This window comes from Myxine glutinosa, chromosome 9 (genome assembly GCF_964187855.1).
Source record: "Myxine glutinosa chromosome 9, kmMyxGlut1.1, whole genome shotgun sequence".
Taxonomy (NCBI): domain Eukaryota; kingdom Metazoa; phylum Chordata; class Myxini; order Myxiniformes; family Myxinidae; genus Myxine; species Myxine glutinosa.
This window is the reverse complement of record NC_136269.1, coordinates 62,398,306-62,417,957: the sequence shown is the minus strand read 5'-3', so window position 1 is coordinate 62,417,957 and position 19,652 is coordinate 62,398,306. Positions and strand designations below refer to the sequence as shown.

Here is a 19,652-nt window from a genome sequence, read left to right as displayed (position 1 = left end):
GCACAAGTCCCCAGGGACCTAAAAAGTCCTTGATGACCCAAAAGTCCTTGATGACCCAAAAGTCCCTGAGGACCCAAAAGTCCCTGACGACCCAAAAGTCTCTGACGACCCAAAAGTCCCAAAGGACCCAAAATACCCCCCCCCCCCTGAGTCTGGCAGGCAGGTATGCTACAAGGCCGTGAAGACCAATGAAAATTTGGTACAACAGATCAACGGACCCCCTAGTCCCTCAAATTAATCATGTTACGTGCTGTTTTCTCTCCATGATGCCCATGTTATATAGCCCCGCCACGTATGCTAGTCCATTCTCATTTCATGTCAACGCAGCCTCGTTAACCCTTGTGTGCCCAGACAGAATGCCTTCGCGCGTGATCATTTATTCCTTCCTTCTATTGTATTAATAGATAGCCCATATTCTTTGTCCAACAATTACATTCCGTACTCACACCTGCATCTCCTCATGTTTATTATATGCTCTTCCAATCTCTCTTTTTTTTTTTCAAACTCCACAAGGATACATTTTTGTGAGGTATTGCCAAAAACAATGGTATCTTACATGTATATTTACATTTCGTGCCATGAGATTTCACCCGTTAAACCTCCTCAAAACACCTCCATCCCTTCCACCCCATCTCCACGCAGCTCGGGGCGGGGCTTGTGCCGCGTCACGCCACGCCTTTCGAGGAGCCGCTTCCGCCAGAAAATCATAGTTCGTAATCCTTCGCTATCGATCGCGCAATGCGAATTGTCACTGAAAAAACACGACGAACAGCTGTGAGCTGAGGAGATGAAGTTAATAACGAGGGCAATGAAAAACATGGGAGGTGGCAGCATTGGTAACGTGTGAGGCGGTGTGGTTATCTCGGCGTATCGGTGCAGAGGTAGCGCTCCGCGGCGTGCTCAGAGAGCGGGAGAGATTGAAGCAGAAGCGGGAGAGGGAGGGAAGAAAGAAATCGAGTTGGGGTGATAAAAGGGAGGAGACGAAGGAGAAAAAAAAAGGAAGGGAAAGGGTACTAGAATCCGGGACATAAGGAGGAAAGAAGGTAGCGAGAGCGAGGGGGAAAAAAAGCCGATATCTGGGTGCAGCACCTAATTGGGAACGAAAGGATCGGAGGTGAGTCGGCGTGCCTCTGCCGCACTGAGGTAAAAACCAAGGTATTGTTGTTGTTCGATATGCTGGGGATTCAGTCAGGTAACGTGAGAGGAGAATGTGGAGATGGCGGTTATAAGGCGGTGCCGGTTGTCATGGAGTCTGTCTGCATGGTGGATGATGGTTTGTGAGTGGTTGTTTGTGAGGGCAGCCATAACCATAACGTGGTGCTTGTGTCGTGTTTGCCGCGGCTCCGGCAACATTAATTTGTCGAGGAATGGGGCTGAAGGAAACGCCGCGCCATCCGGGCCTGGGGAGTTTTGGGGAGGGAGGCGGAGGGGACGGCCGCTTTAAAGTGGGAGCCGTGATTGCAATGTCGGGCGGTTGTGGAGACTGGTACTGATCGGATGTGTTAATATAAGAATGGGGATTCGAGGATATGAGGGAAGGTGACGCGAGGAAACGATAAATGTTCGTTGATTGAAATAGGAGATGCTCAAATCATCGGGAAGAGGAGATCGTTGCTTTTGGATCCGGATGAATGAATGGAACTGGAAGGAGAATGTATTGAATCGGGGTAGAACTATATGTTGAACGGGCGGGGGTTGCGATACATGTTTGCGGGCCGAATGAGCTGATATCAGCAACGTGGGCGTCCTTCCCCGAGTTCATTGTTCGTGAGGTAATCCAGTTATCCAGTCCTCGGTCTGCACGCCTCGCGCCCCGACCAGTCCCGCCCCCTTCCCTCGCGCCCGCAAGCCCCGCCCCTCCTGCCGTGTCGTGGAGTCGTTCTGCTGCTCCAGCTTTGTGCGTGAAGCCATCCCGAACGGAGCTAAACGAGCTGATTTTGCACATACCGTGCATGCATCATGCTCCAGCATCAAACTTGAGCCTGACTCCAGTATACCCTCCATCCATTTATAATCTATGCATTCAATCGCTCGACCATCATTAACATAGTCTTTCTTTTTTTACTCCACGCACGCAAAATAAAAAGCAGAGTCAATCAATATTGGTTCACTTTGTCTGTCCGTCCGTCTACAAGTACAAGCGTCAGTTTACGATTGAATGTTAGATTTTGAACACTAATGGGAGCACGAACGTGTAGTTTGGCAGTACTTTGGTTGAATTAGACCCGAGTACTTTGTATGCGCAGAGTGGAGCGAGATAATATTTCACTGTCAGTCAAACGAAATTTAAAATAATTCCAAACAGGAAACTTAGTTTTTAAGGACGTCATGAAGGACACAAACAACAGGCACGAAGAACTCGTTACTAATGTAACACATTAAATAAGGTGGTGTAAACTGTAAAAGACGCCGCATCATCGGCGGTAAACTTCCGAATTTTTCCCCTATAATCTTTACTTTATTTCAATTGAATTATATACGGGAACACTCAACACAAATCGCTTTTTGACACTTTCAAAAGCGATCTGTTTAGCAGTATTTGGACAAAATATTACAGCATTTTACACAATCCATGATTCATTCTATCATAGCATTCAATCGTTTATTCATTCTCCATTTTATGTGTGTACTCAATCATTCAATTGATGCACTCATTGAAGCATTATTTTATTGTTGTACACATCCATTCGTTATTTTATCCACAAAATCGTCATTCTTTCTATGCAGGCATTGATTCGATTATTCATTCTCTCCAGGAATTCATTCATTCTATTCTGGATCCCATAATTCATTTTACCATTCAGGCACTGTCATTCATCCTATCGAGCCACTCAATAATTTATCATTCTATCAAATCATTCATCAAGTTCAGGCACTTATTCATTCCATCTATGCACTGAATCGCAGCAATTTATCCAGTCATCATTCATTCTATCCAAGCACACACTTATTCTATCCAAGCACTCGATGATTAATTAAATCTATCTCTTCATAAACTCCCTTCCATTACACTTATTCATTCTATATCCACTCATTTATTTTATCCATACACTACTCATTCATTACCTCACCACCAAAGGTGGATCTATATTTTCACCCCTGTCTGTTTGTCCGTTTGTCTGTCCGTTTGTGAAGAAAATATCTCAAGGTTGTGGACGGGTTCAGACGAAATTTGGCAGAGATGTAGCATATGTGACATGGACGAAATTATTAGATTTTGGTGAAGATCCGGATTCGGATCCGGCTACTAGAATTTTTCAAGGGATTCTTCACTATTGGGAGATTGGGCCAAAAACGATACATAGCAGGATATCTCAAAAAGTTGTGAATGGATTTGGACGAAACTTGGTGGACCGGTTGTGTCTGACAAGGACGATTCGATTCGATTTTGGTGAAGATCTGAATATGGATTCGGATATGAGTATTTAATTTTATAAGTGATTGTTCACCATTGAGAGATCGGGCCAAAAACGATACATAGCAGGATATCTGAAAACGTTATGGACGGATTTGGACGAAACTTGCTGGACAGGTTGTGTGCGTGGCAAGGAAGAATCGATTCAATTTTGGTGAAGATCTGGATCCGGATCCGGCTAGTAGAAATTTTAAAGTGATTTTTCACCATTGAGTGATATGGCCAACCAGGCGGAGGTTGCTCTCTACTGAGTGCCGTTCTAGTTTTGTTCATGTACCCCACTCATTCATTCTTTTATCTTGATTGCACATCATTCTTTTATCTTGATTGCACATCATTCTTTTATCTTGATTGCACATCATTCTTTTATCCATACACTCCATCTCATTAAATCTCGTCCATGCATGTGATTACTCATTCCATCAGATTCGTTTAATTGCCTGCACGCTTCTGCCTTTCTCATTTTCCTTCCAATTCTGAGTTGAACTCTGAGTTGAGTTGAGTTTTCCCTTGTCAAATAAATGAACAAATTGTACGTCAGCTTAACTATACTTTGCTCAAATTTTCACAAAACGGTGAATGAGCATATATATATATTGCATGTATTTTCTTTGCTTACATTACTTTGGCTTAATATATTTTCTTTAAATAATACTTAAATAATAAAATAATAATATATAATAATATAAATAATATAAATTTACTTTAAATATAATTTAAATAATATAATAATAATAAATCAATAATAATAAATAAATGAATAATAAATAATAATAATAATAATATAATAATAATATCATATAATAATAAATTTAAGTAAATAATAATAATATAATATAATATAATTTAAATTTAATAATATAAATTTAAATAATAAAATAATGTTTTCTTTGACTGTAACAATCCATTGACGTTCGAACATGTCATGTTGTGCTTGTTTCAGTTACTTCGATCAATTAAAGACGTGAATGAATGAGCCTGGTGTTGGCTAGAGTGGTGTTGGCTTAGCGGTTAGGGTGCCGGCTTGGGATCCTAGGATCCTGGTTTCGAATCCCGGTCGATCGCTGAATTAACGCCAGGGGGGTTGACTCAGCCTGTCATCCTTCCGAGGTCGGCAAATTGAGTACCAGCTTGCTGGGTTGAATGATCATGGTGTGTACCCCGATTTAGAATAGGTACACCGTATCCCTGCGCATCGTAAGAGCGTGACCAAGGGTTGGCGTCAGGAAGGGCATCCGGCCATAAAAACATTGCCTCAAACAGGGAACCATGATTGTCATGGGGCCCGCAAGGCTAACCCCCACTCTAGTGGGGAAAATGGCCTTAAAACGATCATTCATTCATTCATTCACATTACTTTGGCTTCATTGACTTATCAGTTTAACCGAATGAAAATTTTGCAGAAGACTCAATTTTTCAAGTTTCTTTGGCTTGTTTTATTTTAGATATAAGCCAATTTAAGAAATGTGAAAAGCACCAGCTATATTTAATGGATCGAACAAAGACAGGACGACCCATTACACATAAGCGTTGAAAACACGGGATGTTTCCAAATCCTCTCTGTCTCCATGGCTGTTTTTTCTTCCTTTTGACGAACCTCTCCACTGATTTGGAGGTGGTGTTGCTATGTTAATAACTCCATTCTGCATTGTTCGTTGTCCTCGGTAACTCTTCCTCGTCTTCTGGAATAGCTCTGGCGACAAATTACTCTCGATGACCACCTATTTTGTTTCTGTGGTGTACTCATTCAATCTATCCAACCACTCATTCATTCTATCAAATTATGACTCTCTATAGGCCTCTTTTTCTCAACATGGATCATCTTGTTAACCATACATCCTAACTCTATTCATCTGCGGCCATTTAAATTGTCACCACTCCAGCTGGCTCTGTTGTGTCAGTTATGCAACAACTATTATTGGTAGTGCAGGTAAGGCCTTCGACCACCCGGTGGGTTTGACTCGATCTGTAAACTTTCCAAGCTGGATTTCTGCAACGAGTACGTCCTCCCTCCTGCACCTAGTTATAACAAACTTTCCATCCAACCTCTTCTGTTAATCTTTTGGAAGTAACTTCAACAACAAATAATGTGGCTGTTTGCACAGGCCAACTGCCATGGATTATAGACTACTCTTGCACAACAGGATTGGGCTGCTATCTCACTGCATCTTGTATTATTGCCTGGAAATATTTTCATAAAGCCTACTTTCTCTTGTGCACAGATGTATCCCATCCCAGCTACAGCTATCCTATCCATCCTTTCAGTCCTGGTGCAGTGGCCTTAATCATGTAGGGAAACTGTTGCGGTCAAGCAGCTTGTTATCTCAACATGTAAAGCTAACCCGACTGAGGGCAACTTTCGGTCATGCCGTAAGGCTCGCAACAAGCATTTGGACATCCTGAGTCAAGCCAGGAAACATCTTGAAAGTCTCAATGCTGAACTCTCTAACCAGTCTCCATGCTCAAAAGTTCTGGCGGCACTTTGTCAAGTCTATCGCTGATGTATGGTGCCCTCCATCCCCTGCATCTCAAAGTGCTTCACTGCAAATTCTGTCAACGATGAGGTAGAATGTCTCAACTTGGTATTCGCCTCCAAATAAGGTGTGTCCAAACCATCCCGCTCTTTACCCATCTTACCACCTCATACCCTCTGTCAACTGGGGTTTGTGTACTTCTCACCTGAGAAAGTAGAGAAGGTTCTGTTCAGCCTTTGCTGTGCATCAGCGACGGGCCCAACTGGTATTTGTGCCATTTTCAAAATCTTGCTCTGCTGATCTTGCTTTTCCTCCCCACTTTTCAGCCTATTCTTTTTTGGCCACCTCTCGTCTGCCTTGAGGTCAGCAAACTTCACTCCCATCCCCAAGAAGAATGTGAAAACAAATCCTATTGACTACAGGCCAGTAAGCTTCATTCTTATTGTATTGGAGCAAAGTTGTGGAATCCATCACTGCAACTGATATCACATCTGTCTTGTTTTCAAACAGCCTAATATCTGACCATCTGTTTGAAATCCATAATCGTCATTCAACTCAGGACATATTGCTGTTCTTCTCTCAGCAATGGTTGGAGGCTCCACATCTCAAACAAGGGGTCAGGACTCTCTCTGTAGACATATATCAGACATTCGGCACATTCTGGCATCCTGTACTGCTTACCAAGATTGCTGCTTGCGATATACAAGAGCACCTTCTTACCTTGATTTCTGACTTCCTCCACTCATGTCGTCAACTTGCTTTAAATGGAACCCCCTCTTCTTCTCTTGTGGTGGAGGCTAGGTGCCCCACGGCAGTGTATTGGCCCCATTCTTGTTCCTAATTGATGTAAGCAAACTCTCAGATTCTCAGGAAATTCCTTTATTCTTTTATGCAGATGATTCCACATTCTGCCGCAGAAGCAGCAGGCAGCTGTGTTACTCTCTGCCGATTTGTATGGAATTGATAAGATGATGGCTTGATAAATGGAACATGTCTTTCAGTCCTGGTAAATGAATCTCGGTCTCATTCTGTCGCCATGGAAGGACCATCAAACTAACCCATCTGTCTAGATAAATGATCAGTTACGAGAAGAGGTTCCATCTCTTGATCTTCTACGCCTAACTATAATTTATTTATTTATTGAAGCACTCACTCATTCATTATTGATTATATCCGCAAACTCCCTCATTCATTCTATCTAAGCACTTAATCGACTTTTCATTCTCCATTAACTTGTCAGTAATTATATTTTGGAACTCGTCATTCTTTTTATCATTCAGGTACTCAATCATTCATCCTTTTCAGGCACTAAGTCAATCAATTTAAACACTCAGACCTTAAACGCTCGGACCTTAAACGCTCGGACCTTAAACGCTCGGACCTTAAACGCTCGGACCTTAAACGCTCGGACCTTAAACGCTCGGACCTTAAACGCTCGGACCTTAAACGCTCGGACCTTAAACGCTCGGACCTTAAACGCTCGGACCTTAAACGCTCGGACCTTAAACGCTCGGACCTTAAACGCTCGGACCTTAAACGCTCGGACCTTAAACGCTCGGACCTTAAACGCTCGGACCTTAAACGCTCGGACCTTAAACGCTCGGACCTTAAACGCTCGGACCTTAAACGCTCGGACCTTAAACGCTCGGACCTTAAACGCTCGGACCTTAAACGCTCGGACCTTAAACGCTCGGACCTTAAACGCTCGGACCTTAAACGCTCGGACCTTAAACGCTCGGACCTTAAACGCTCGGACCTTAAACGCTCGGACCTTAAACGCTCGGACCTTAAACGCTCGGACCTTAAACGCTCGGACCTTAAACGCTCGGACCTTAAACGCTCGGACCTTAAACGCTCGGACCTTAAACACTCAGGCATTTGGATCTTCACTTGACTGATCATATACCAAAGCGAGCCACAGAGACTGGGCATCCTTCATTGTATCAAGTCTTTCCTTCAAATAATCATCTCATCCCAGCCCACCAAACCTTTTTCCATAGTTCAGTAGAGTTGTATTCTCTCCTATCAATTGGTGCCACAACATCACGTGGCATTCCTGGATTTTGTGGAATTTAAAGCTCTCAACATTATTGGCATCTCCAGTGATGAGGCCGAAGCACGAGGCCTGCTGCTTTCACATCACAGGCACTTTGACGACCCCTCTGTTTTCTACTGCCTCTCCTTTTTACTGTATTTTTACTGGACAAGCTTCCTCTGTTCTCCCTCCCCAGCTTCTCAAGTACGTTATTCTAGTAATTCCTGGTTAAACTCTAGAAATACAGGCTTACTGCACACCTCTTTGTGGAGATTTGGGAGTGCTGGGGAAGGGAGTTGGGGTACATATTTGAATGCATATTTGTCATGGGCAGTCCCTATCCCTACTTGTCATTTCTAATTTGATTGTTCATTATGAGTTTTGTATTTTTATTTTTTCTGCATGGCTGTTTTGTTTACCTTTAATAAACTATGATCATTTATTACCTCCGCCACCAAAGGTGGATGGAGGTTATGTTTTCACCCCTGTCTGTCTGTCCGTTTGCAAACAAAATATCTCAACGTTGTGGACGGATTCGTACGAGATTTGGCAGAGATGTAGCGTATGTGAAAAGAACGAAATGATTAGATTTTGGTGAAGATCCAGATTCGGATCCGGCTACTAGAATTTATCAAGTGATTCTTCACCATTGGGAGATAGGGCCAAAAACGATACATGGCAGGATATCTCAAAAAGTTATGGATGGATTTGGACGAAACTTGTTGGACAGGTTGTGTGTCTGACGAGGAATAATCGATTCGATTTTGGTGAAGACCCGGATCCAGCTAGTAGAATTTTTAAAGTGATTCTTCACCACTGAGTGATATGGCCAACCAGGTGGAGGTATGCTCTCTACTGAGTGCCGTTATAAAAAGTGAAAAACGGGGTGAGGCTTTTGGTTGCGTACGTGTGCTGTACGTGTGCCGTGTCTGCATTTTAAGAATCTATTTTCTCAGCAACCGTTGGTCCGATTGACATGAAATTTTACCGTCGGAGTGCCTCTGCCTGTATATATTTTTGCTGATAATTATGACGTCACGTGGTATGGCCGCCATCTTGGAAAAACGTTACACCTCTATCTCCCAAACCGCTTCATGGGGAAAAAAATGAAACGTGGCTCATTGTCAAGTACACCCCATGGGGAATAACCACCGTTTAGAGGCCATTTTTCCCCGCAAAGCGGGGGTTGGCCTTTTCGGGGACCGTGGTAGTTGTTGTTTTTTGGTTCCCTTTTTGAAGCAATGTTTTACGGCCGGATGCCCTTCCTGACGCCAACCCTTTTTGCTGCCTTCAACGACAAACAGGGAATTACCAGTGAACTGGTACTCAATTAGCCGACCTCGGAAGGATGACAGGCTGAGTCAACCCCCCTGGCATTAATTCGGCGATCGACCGAGATTCAAACCCAGGATCCTAGGATCCTAAGCCGGCACCCTAGCCGCTAGCCCAACACCAGGGATTTACACCCCATGGGGAATAAGATATGTTAATGATGTCATAGGAGCCTCCATTATGACATCATAATTTGACAAGCCCAACGCTTTATCTGACGAGTATGAATTTTTTTTTTCCCTCCAACTGTTAGTCCGAAATTTTCGAAAAATGAACACGAAATTTTCAGAATATGAGCGGCTCCTCCTGTAGAATTGTTCTAATGATAATTATGATGTGATTGGTCACCTGGTACAGGTGCCATCTTGGAAATATCGAAAAGAGTTGCACCTCTATATCTCCGAAACCACGCCATGGAAAAAATTGAAATATGGCTCAATGTCAAGCACTCCCCTTGGGGAATAAGATATGTTAATGATGGTCATCAGTACCATAATAATGTCATAATTCGGCAAGTCCAACGCTTGATTCGATCAGTATGAATTTCTTTCTCTGCAATTCTTGGACTGATTGACACAATTTTAACCATAGGAGGGCCTCCTCCTGCAGAATATTTTAATGATAATTATGATGTCGTAGTTCAGTGGTAAAGGCGCATTCTTTCCAACACCGAAAAACTTTTCACCTCTATACCTCCGACCCCGCTCCATGGAAAAAATTGAAACGTGGCTCAATTGTCAAGTACTCCCCATGGGGAATAAGATATGTTAATGATGACGTCATTGGTGCCTTCATTATGACGTCATAAATTGACATGGACAACGCTTAGTCTGATCATTTTGAAATTTATTGAGCGTGATCTACGCAACAATTATATTAGAGAATATAAATTTGTCATGTGGTCTGGCAGCCATATTGGATGAAAGAAAAAAAAAAACCCCTTCAAAAACAGTTCACTCCCACCAAGTTGACTGCGCAGGTTAAGTATTCTATGAATACCATCTAGTTTTCTTTCGGCATCTGATATTTAACATCTTTAGTTTTGCTGTTTACCTTTAATCGATGTGATTATCTCTTCAGTGGAAACGAAATACTGAGGTATTGTTCTTAATTATTTAATTTCCACCTGTTTTTCTTTGGTTCGGCTTCCAATTTTGGATGGATCGCCATTCCAATGAATGTGCAGAAACCTGGAATGTGGCCAGGGTGCAGGCAATAGCTCAACTACTCTTCACAAAGGACATCATGTGATTTTTAAGTCCGCTAACTAATTCCAGCAGACGAGATGCCCAGTTTAATGTCCATCAGCTGGCACATCAATGAATCTTCCTGTGAAACACAAGGCTGACAGTTTATAGCTGTTCCGAGATTCAAACCCAGGCTCTAAAGCTCGGAGGCGAGAAACAATATACAGGATAGTGCAATGAAATTGCAATTTGTCTTGCTGGAATTTCAGACAAGTTTTGTAGCGGTATAATGCGCATACAAACGTTTGCTTCGTTATTTTTTTTGGAACACATTCCACTCTTACTTCTAGATCAAAGGGAATTCCTGATGCTGCTCAGGATGTGATGTAATGTATTGACTCGGTTTGCTTCATTCTTCACAGACATTATTTGGGGAATGCCAAATTTTTGGGGTTTTGAGATGATTTGGTCATATGAATGGAATGTATAGAGTACTCTTTTGGCTGTAAAGGATTTTTTTTTCCCCCTTCAAATCTCAATATACTTCAGGACTGATTTGTGTAGGCATGAAGGGAAGAAGACAAAAATAAGTTTGAAGTTTTTACTTTTATGCCAAAGTTTATGGAGATGTCACACCCTACTGAATAATAAAGGTTTGCAGCTTGATTCTAAAATGTCGATCTTGAAAAGCAACAACGCAATTTTTCAATGGCTTGCAGCACAGCAGCACGAAGCTTCCCATCATTCTTTAAATTCCTTGTCCGCTTCAATGAAGTTATTGTCTAATTTTATCCTTATTTAATGGTCTTTCTGTCATCTGAAGTTGCTGAAGGGGTTAAACTTGATATTATTACAAAGTGTTTACTTTAATAAGTAACAAGTTAGCATATGCACGTTTGGTTTGTGTAGTCATCAACTCTACCTTGGGTTATTTTACATTCCCCCACCCCCACTTTCTAAAATGTGTAATTTGTTCTCACAAACTTTTAGTTAAGCAATTTGAGTAACAATTATGTTTTGTGGGTAATTTGTGCGTGTGACCACATAATAATTTTGACATAATTGGTTGGAAACTTTACAGAGAAACTTTATTGGAAACTTTGTTGATATTGGCCATGGACCAAAGGTCATGTAATGATCCTTTTCTTTGATCATAGAAATCACGTTGGTTGCCTGAACTGTTTTTTTTTTTCTCAGCTCATGCTTCTTTTAACCCCTTAGTGCCCGGCTAACTTTTGAATATATTAAAATGCTCACTGGATATCTGAAGAATGCTGATATAACTTGGGAGCTATGAAAGTGTGAGCCACTTCTGCAGCTTACGGAAATTTATATAACCTTAGATTCTGTAATGAGTTTGGTGCTTAAAGGTCCTTTGATCTCCCATAATGTTCTGGCACAATTGGTATGAAAGGCAATCGATGCAAATGCACCAGAATTTTAACTCTCCTTTTTTCTGTTGATCATTTTGTTGATTTGGGCACATTGCAGTTTTTTTTTCTCACCTGTACTATACTTGTTTAAGAACCAAGTTGGAACTTTCCTTTTATTTAAAATTGTCAATGTATTATCTGCTTTTATTTACAATAGACACTATTTGGTGAAACTGCATTCATTCACTGACTGACGAGCCATAACATAATTCAAGTAGAAGAGTAGAAGAGTAGAAGGGCACTTGGTAGAGCGCATACGCCCACCAGGCTAATTCGTTTACGTTTTGTATCCCAATGATAGGTGGGATCTGGATTTGGATCTGAACCGAAATTTTATCTGCTTGTTCTTGTCACCTAACCTACTCATCCACCAAGTTTTGTCATAACCTATCCACATTTTGAGATATCCTACAAACAGACTAACAGACGGGGGTGAAAATGTAACTTCGGTCCACCTTTGGTGTGCTGAGGTAATAACTGCAATTAAGAGAGCCAATAACTGTTGTGAAAATTTTAACCATGACTTTTAATCCAGGTTATTTTGGCTTTACCGTCTCCTAATTATTCACAATATTGATTGGAAAACTATGTCATTGCATTCTGTAATTGGTGCATAGAAGAGGGCCCACCATTTAGAGCTGCAGATAACTACCATCAGCCATGATGTGTTTTAAGCTACATTCCAAATCAATTCCTTGTAATGCCAGGTATTTGCATATACAGTACTGTATATGTTTCAACTACTTGTATGAAAGACCTTTCGATTTTGCCGCACCGCTTCAAGTTGGATATTTGGCATTGCGCTGGGCATTAGTTGGTGCTGTGGATGTTAAAGGTTTTGGGAAATGACATTTGTTGGCATTTGCCATGGACCAAAGGTCATGTAATGGGCCTTTTCCTTGATCATATAAATCACGTTGGTAGCCTGAACTTTTTTTCCTCAGGTTATGCTTCTTTAACTTCTTCTACTCTTCTACTCTTCTTTAAATCCTTTTTTTTAATTTTTTTTTTTTATGCTTCTTTAACCCCTTAGTGCCCGATAGTAGTGGTAGTACATTATTGTAGTATCAATTGCATCATCATTCCAAAATATATAGTGTAGGAAATTTTTATTTTTTAAAAACTTTTTGTATACATAGTCGAGGCTCATGGAAGAGCTAGTACACTGAACGACATAACAGGACTCAAAAGGAACAGTGGGGTGGGGCGATGGTAAACCAACAGCAGTGTTGAAGGCCAAGATATAGGGAGCCTTGGACAAACAAGGGGTATGGGGAATAATAACGGCAGCAGGGGATGCATGGGGTGGACAAGGTGGATATAGGAGATGACTTCAAGGAGGGAAAACTGTAAATTTGGAAGGAGGAGGGATTTGGGTGGAGTTGATGATGGTGGATAATGGTTTTAGATTGGGGACGATCTGAGATGGTGGTGAACAGCTGTCTTGAAGACCTTTGAGGGAAGAATAAGATTCTAGAGAGTCTGAAGTCGGTTGCACAGATGGGGAAAAAGAGAAAAAAATGAGTGTAAGTGAGCATTGATCCTGGATTTAGGTAGTTTCACCAGAAGGGGGTTAATTGTGTACTGTGTGTGCCCTGCAGAAACCTGAGGGTAATGGGGCAGGACAAAGCACAGAGCAAAGGGTGCAAGACCAGAAAGAAGGTGGTAGAAGACAGAGACCACCGACCTGTCTGCAATGGCAAAGTGATATGCCCATAGACTCAGCTTCATCGTGGGAGATTCCAATATTATTGAAGGCCTTGGTTTCCATGGTGTCAAGCTGAGCAAGATGTGAGGTAGGGGAGCCAGCCCAGAGGGGAGAGCAGTACTCCATCAGGCTATGGACGAAGGCCTTGTTTATGGATGTATATTCAGGTGTGCCAAGGAAGGCCTTTGTACAACAGGGGATACCCAATCGGCAGCTGCCTTTGGAGCTCAACTTTGAAATGTAGTTTGCCCAAGAAAGATTATGGCTGATAGTGAGACCCAGGAGTTTGAATGACTGAACCTCCTCAAGGAGATAGCTAAGAAAGTAGATGTGAGGGTTTGTCAGATGGTCCTTTTGGAGAGGGATTATGAGAGTGTGAGATTTGTCAGGATTGCAAGACATATTCCAAGTGTTTGACCATCTTTTGATCTTGTCAAGGTCTGAAGATAGGGAAGAGGCTCCCCCTGCCTGTCTGAAGGATGAGGGATGTCACAGCAGTGTGGAGTCATCAGCACCTAGATAAATAGGATTTTCCCGACAGTCAGAGATCAATAATGAAGATCGGGAATAGTATGAGGCCAGAACACACACAGAGACACAGAGACACAGAGAGAGACACACACACACAGAGAGAGAGAGAGAGAGAGAGAGAGAGAGAGAGAGAGAGAGAGAGAGAGAGAGAGAGAGAGAGAGAGAGAGAGAGAGAGAAAGAAAGAAAGAAAGAAAGAGAAAGAGAGAAAAAGAAAGAAAAAGAAAGAGAAAAAGAAAAAGGGATTCCGTTAGGTGCCACACACTGGCTATGAGAATAGAGGAAGTCAGTTAGCCATGTGTGGAGTTGTCCTTGATAGGCGGAGAGTAAGGCAGGATGCCAGACTTTCTTTTGTACACTAAGTCGAGGCTCATTTAAGAGCTAACTCATGGAACATATAATAAAGGGAGGGGGAGAGAGCATGAAGCACAACAGTAGGTAACAGGGACATCGGGAGATCTGTGGAAGGGAGAGGGCTGGGGCAGGGCATATGGGATAAACAGGGACACTACAGGGACTTTCAGGAAAGAAAACTAAATTTGAAGGAGATAGATTTGAGGTGGATTAACGGGGGTAGAAAAAAAAAAATCAAGGTTGCAAAAAGACAAGAAATTGTGGTGAACAGCTGTTTTGAAGACCTGGAGGGAAGAGTGGGATTGAAGAGTGTGTTACGTGCTCCTCCCCGACCCCCTGGTCAAGGTGTACCTCGGAGCCCCGAGAGGAGTCACGGCAGAAAAATGTGTTATTCTGTGTGTCAAAGATCAATGGAGAAGCCACCCCAATTGTTACTCACAAACAACTATTGTATTAAGATCACACAAGAATAACAGTACAACAATAATAGCAGTCAAAAGTACAATCAATACATCTTATGATGGTCCCATCAGCTAGTATAAGGTAATTCACTGTGCTCCAAGTGAGTGAAAAAAGAACATTCCCCAATGTCTCTATATTCCCATCTTCAAGCTCAAAGTTGATCCCCTCCAGCGATCGTCAGAGCGATGTCGAATCGAAACCAGAATCCCGTTCAGATGACGGGCCCAGTCACGCCGCCAAAACTGCACAAAGGCATACGCGGCCAAAGCAGCGCAAAGAGTCACACGGTCCAAAGCTGCGTAAAAAGCGCACTCAAGGTGACTGGGAAATCCAAAGGCGCCCTCCAGGTATGAACTTTCACGGCTCACAGTCGGCGAGCCGCAAATTAATCTTCAAAAGCCACGGTGCACACACACACATCAGATACGTCGGAAAGCGGTGGAAACGGCTGACGAAGCAACGAAACCTTGCTCGACACACGAAGCGCGCGAGTCAAAATGGCCGACGGCCCGTACTTGGGTCGAAACGACACGACGATGATTCCTCGGAATCCAACGCCAAACCTGACACGCAGGTTCATCAGTCACAGCGATAACAACTCGGTCGCAGGAATTCCTTTCCCACGAAACCCAAAAGTTCACTAGCGACTTTCGTTCGACAACGTTCGCCCCGGACCTTGAAGCGACTAGCTTCTTGTCCGACTTCACTCGCTCCGCCCTCTTTTTCCTCTCCTTCCTCTTCGTCGTCCGGTTCCCGATCCGGTTTCCTGCTTCTTTTAACATTAACTTTTAACTTTTGAAAATAGAAATATCTATTCCCTTTAAATGACAACCATAATAATACATGGAATCAGAAATATTTACAGTGGATGCAAACCACCAGAACTGAAGTGACGAATCTGTAACAAGTGTGTGGGAGTTTCTTCCAGAGGTGGGGGTGGGGGGATGAAAGAGTGAAGGTGAGCAGAGTTTGGATTTTGGCAGTTTCACCAAAAGAGGGTTGCTGGCAGATCTTGTGCGTCCTGCAGGAATATTTGGGGGACAGAGCACAGACAGAGCAGGGGGTACAAGTCTGGAGAGGAGTCGGTAGAAGATATACAAAGACTGCCATTCTGACTGTGGCGAGAGAGTGAAAGGCCCTCAGAATCGGCTTTATCGCAGGAGATTCCAATGATTCTGAACGCTTTGGTTTCTATAGCATGAAGCAGAGCTAGATGTGAGGCAAGAGCACCAGCCCAAGGGGAGAGCAGTATTCCATCAAGCTGCGGATGAAAGCTTTGTAAGTGGAGAGAAGCTCAGTGGTGCCAAGAAAGGACTTCACACAATGGAGGATGCCCAGTCAGCGACTGTCTTTGGATGCCAGGTGGAAATGTGGTTTTCCCAGGAAAGATCATGGCAGATATTGAGACCCAAAACCCTAAGTGACAGGACTTCTTTGAGAAGATTGTTGAGAAAGTAGATGGGAGGGTGTTCTAGATGGTCTTTCTGGAGAGACATAGTGAGAGTGTGAGATTTGTCAGTAAGAGGATTGAATCCATAAGAGAATTAGAACAAGGGTTTTGTTGTATACATAGTCCTTACCTTGAACAGTTTCAAGCAAAAGACATGTTCCACTTGTTTGCCCAGCTTGTGATATTATCCAGGTTTGCAGAGAGTGAAGAGCTGCTGCCTGCCAATCTGAAGGATGAGATATGGAGCGTTTTGTGGTCTTCAGTGGATAAGAGAGTGGAGTCTTCAGCAAAATGATAGAGAGGATTTTCCAGAGAGTCGGAGAGATCATTAATGAAGCCCAGGGCCCAGAACACTGCCTTGAGGAACTCTAGCTTGGACAGGAAGAGGAGATTAGAGAATTCCATTTAGCCACACGTTTACTACGACAGGAGAGAAAGTCGTCAGCGTCGACGAGCGTCGAGTGCTCAGCGTCGACGAGTCTGGCATTTCACTCAGGCCAACTGGCACGGTCTTCAAGCAGCCATCAATCATCTGGACTGGTCTCCCATCTCTACCACCTCTGACATCAACTCATCCTGGGAATTCTTCCAAAGTAAATTGCTCTCTCTCATGCACAGATTTATCCCATCTCGTCTTCAGTTGTCATACCCTTCCTCCCGTCCATGGTACACGGAATCTTGTGGTGAGGCTGTTGCCCAGAAACAACTTGCCTTCGTCTCCTGGAAAGCAAATCCAACGGAAGGAAATCTCATTTCCTTCCACAAAGCCCGAAACAAGTGTGTGTCCACCCTCAGGAGAGCCAGGAAACAATATCTCTCCGTTCTCAAGACCGAACTCTCTTATCTGTCTCCCTCTTCCAAATCCTGGTGGCGTCTGGTCAAATCCGTTTCTGGTGTTTGTTCCCCCTCCATCCCCTCCCTTACCTCAAACGGCTACACAGCTGACTCCGCACGTGAAAAAGCTGAATGCCTCAACTCTGTGTTTGCCTCTAAATCTTGTGTCCCAAACCCATCCCTCTCTGTACCCACCATACCCAGTCGTACCCTGCTGCTCCTGGACTCCGTGTCCTTTCCTCCTGACAAGGTGGAAAAGTTTCTGTCAACCCTCGACTCTGATTCTGCAACTGGACCCGACGGCATCAGCCCACGGGTCCTAAAATCCTGCTCTGCTGCTCTATCTCACCCTCTCTCTGTTCTCTTCACCCTCTCTTTTGCTCAAGGTCAACTGCCATCTGCTTGGAAATCAGCCAACATCACCGCTTTGCACAAAAAAGGTGCAAAAACAGATCCTAGCAACTACAGACCAATCAGCCTTCTCCCAATTATCAGCAAAGTCATGGAATCCATCATTGCTTCTGATATGAAATCTTTCCTCTTCTCCAATGGCTTGATCTCTGATCATCAATTTGGTTTCAGACCAGGTCACTCTACTCTGGACATGCTGCTTCTGCTGTCTCAACAATGGATGGAGGTCCTCAATGCCAAACAGGAAATTAGAGCTGTCTCCCTCGACATATCACGTGCCTTCGACACGGTCTGGCACCCCGCTCTGCTCACCAAACTCTCCTCCTTTGGTATCCATGGAAATCTCCACGCATGGCTGGCGGACTTCCTCTCTAGTCGTCGTCAACGTGTGGCCCTGAATGGGTTTCTCTCATCTCCTCTTCCTGTTCAGGCTGGAGTTCCCCAAGGCAGTGTTCTGGGCCCCGTGCTTTTTCTGGTCTTCATCAATGATCTCTCTGACTCTCTCGAAAATCCTCTCTATCTCTTTGCTGATGACTCCACTCTCTGCCGCTCCATTCCTCTTCCCTCAGATCGGCAGTCTGCTGCCTCCTCACTCTCTGAAGACCTGGACAAAATCACAGACTGGTCAAACAAGTGGAACATGTCTTTCAATCCTGACAAATCTCACACTCTTACTATGTCTCTCCGAAAAGATCGACTGGACAACCCTCCCATCTACTTTCTCAACAACCCTCTCCAAGAAGTTCTGTCGCTCAAGATTTTGGGTCTCACTATCTGCCATGATCTTTCTTGGGAAAACCACATTTCCAAGCTGGCCTCCAAAGCCAGTCGCCGACTGGGCATCCTCCGTCGTGCGAAGTCCTTCCTCGGCACACCTGAGCTCCTCACCACATACAAGGCTTTCATCCGCAGCTCAATGGAATACTGTTCTCCCCTATGGGCCGGTGCTCCTGCCTCACACCTAGCTCGGCTTCACGCTGTTGAAACCAAAGCTTTCAGAATTATTGGAATCTCCCGCGATGAAGCTATCTCTGAGGGCCTTTCACTCACTCACCGCAGGCAGGTAGGTGGTCTTTCTGTCTTCTACCGACTCCTCTCCGGCCTTGCACCCCCAGCTCTCTCTGTGCTCTGTCCCCCAAGTATTCCTACAGGTCGCACAAGATCTGCCAGCAACCCTCTGATGGTTAAACTGCCGAAATCTCGGCTCTCCGCTCACCTTCACTCTTTCATTCCTCTTTTCTCCCGCCTCTGGAACAAACTCCCTCACTCCCTTCAATCCCACTCCTCCCTCCAGGTCTTTAAAACAGCTGTTCACCACCATCTCTTATCTTCCCCCATCCAAAACCTTGATCTTTTCTACCCCCGCTAATTCACCCCAGATCCACCTTGTTTGAAATTCCAACTTCTTTCCTGGAAGTCCTGGCAGTGTCCATATGTTTTATACCTCTCCCACCGCCCCCTTCCCACGCCCCCCCCCAAAGCCCTCGCCCTCTCTCAGATCTCTCGATGTCTCCATGTCTCTCGGTCCCTGCTCTCAAATGTTGTGTTTGTGTCCTTCCCCCTCTCTCCCCATCTTGTCTACCGCTCCTGATGTTATATGTTTTATGTGTCGGTTTGTCTTTCTGTGTGATTAATGTTCGCTCTTTCACGAGCCTCGATATTGTATACAAAAAAAAAAAAAAAAAAAAGAAAAAAAAAAAAAAAAAAAAGTCCGCAAGCCATGCGTGGAGATTTTCATGGCTACCATAAGTGGAGATTTTGGTGAGCAGGACGGGGTGCCAGACCGTATCGAAGGCATGAGATATGTCAAGGGAAACTGCTCTAATTTCCTGTTTGGCGTTGAGGACCTCCATCTATTGTTGAGACGGCAGGAGCAGCATCCCAGAATAGAGTGGCCTTGTTTGAATCCAAATTGATGATGAGAGATCAAGCCATTGGAGAAGAAGGATTTAATATCGGAAGCGATGATTGATTCCATGACCTTGCTGATGTTTTGAGAGCAGGCTGATTGGTCTGTAGTTGAGGGGA

At 43.7% G+C, this 19,652-nt stretch overlaps 1 protein-coding gene across 2 annotated transcripts in view; it reads left to right on the top strand.

Annotated features, from left to right (window-relative positions):
• The first annotated feature begins 706 nt into the window (after nt 1-706).
• The window catches only part of SPTBN1 (spectrin beta, non-erythrocytic 1), a 221,542-nt gene continuing 202,596 nt past the window's right edge, over nt 707-19,652 (top strand). Inside the window, exon 1 of one of the 2 annotated variants that reach the window (XM_068129086.2) lies at nt 707-1,114. The gene's annotated coding sequence lies outside the window, so the exon portion shown is untranslated. Of the gene's footprint in view, nt 1,144-19,652 lie in introns of both variants that reach the window. The other variant, XM_068129087.2, reaches the window with a different exon arrangement.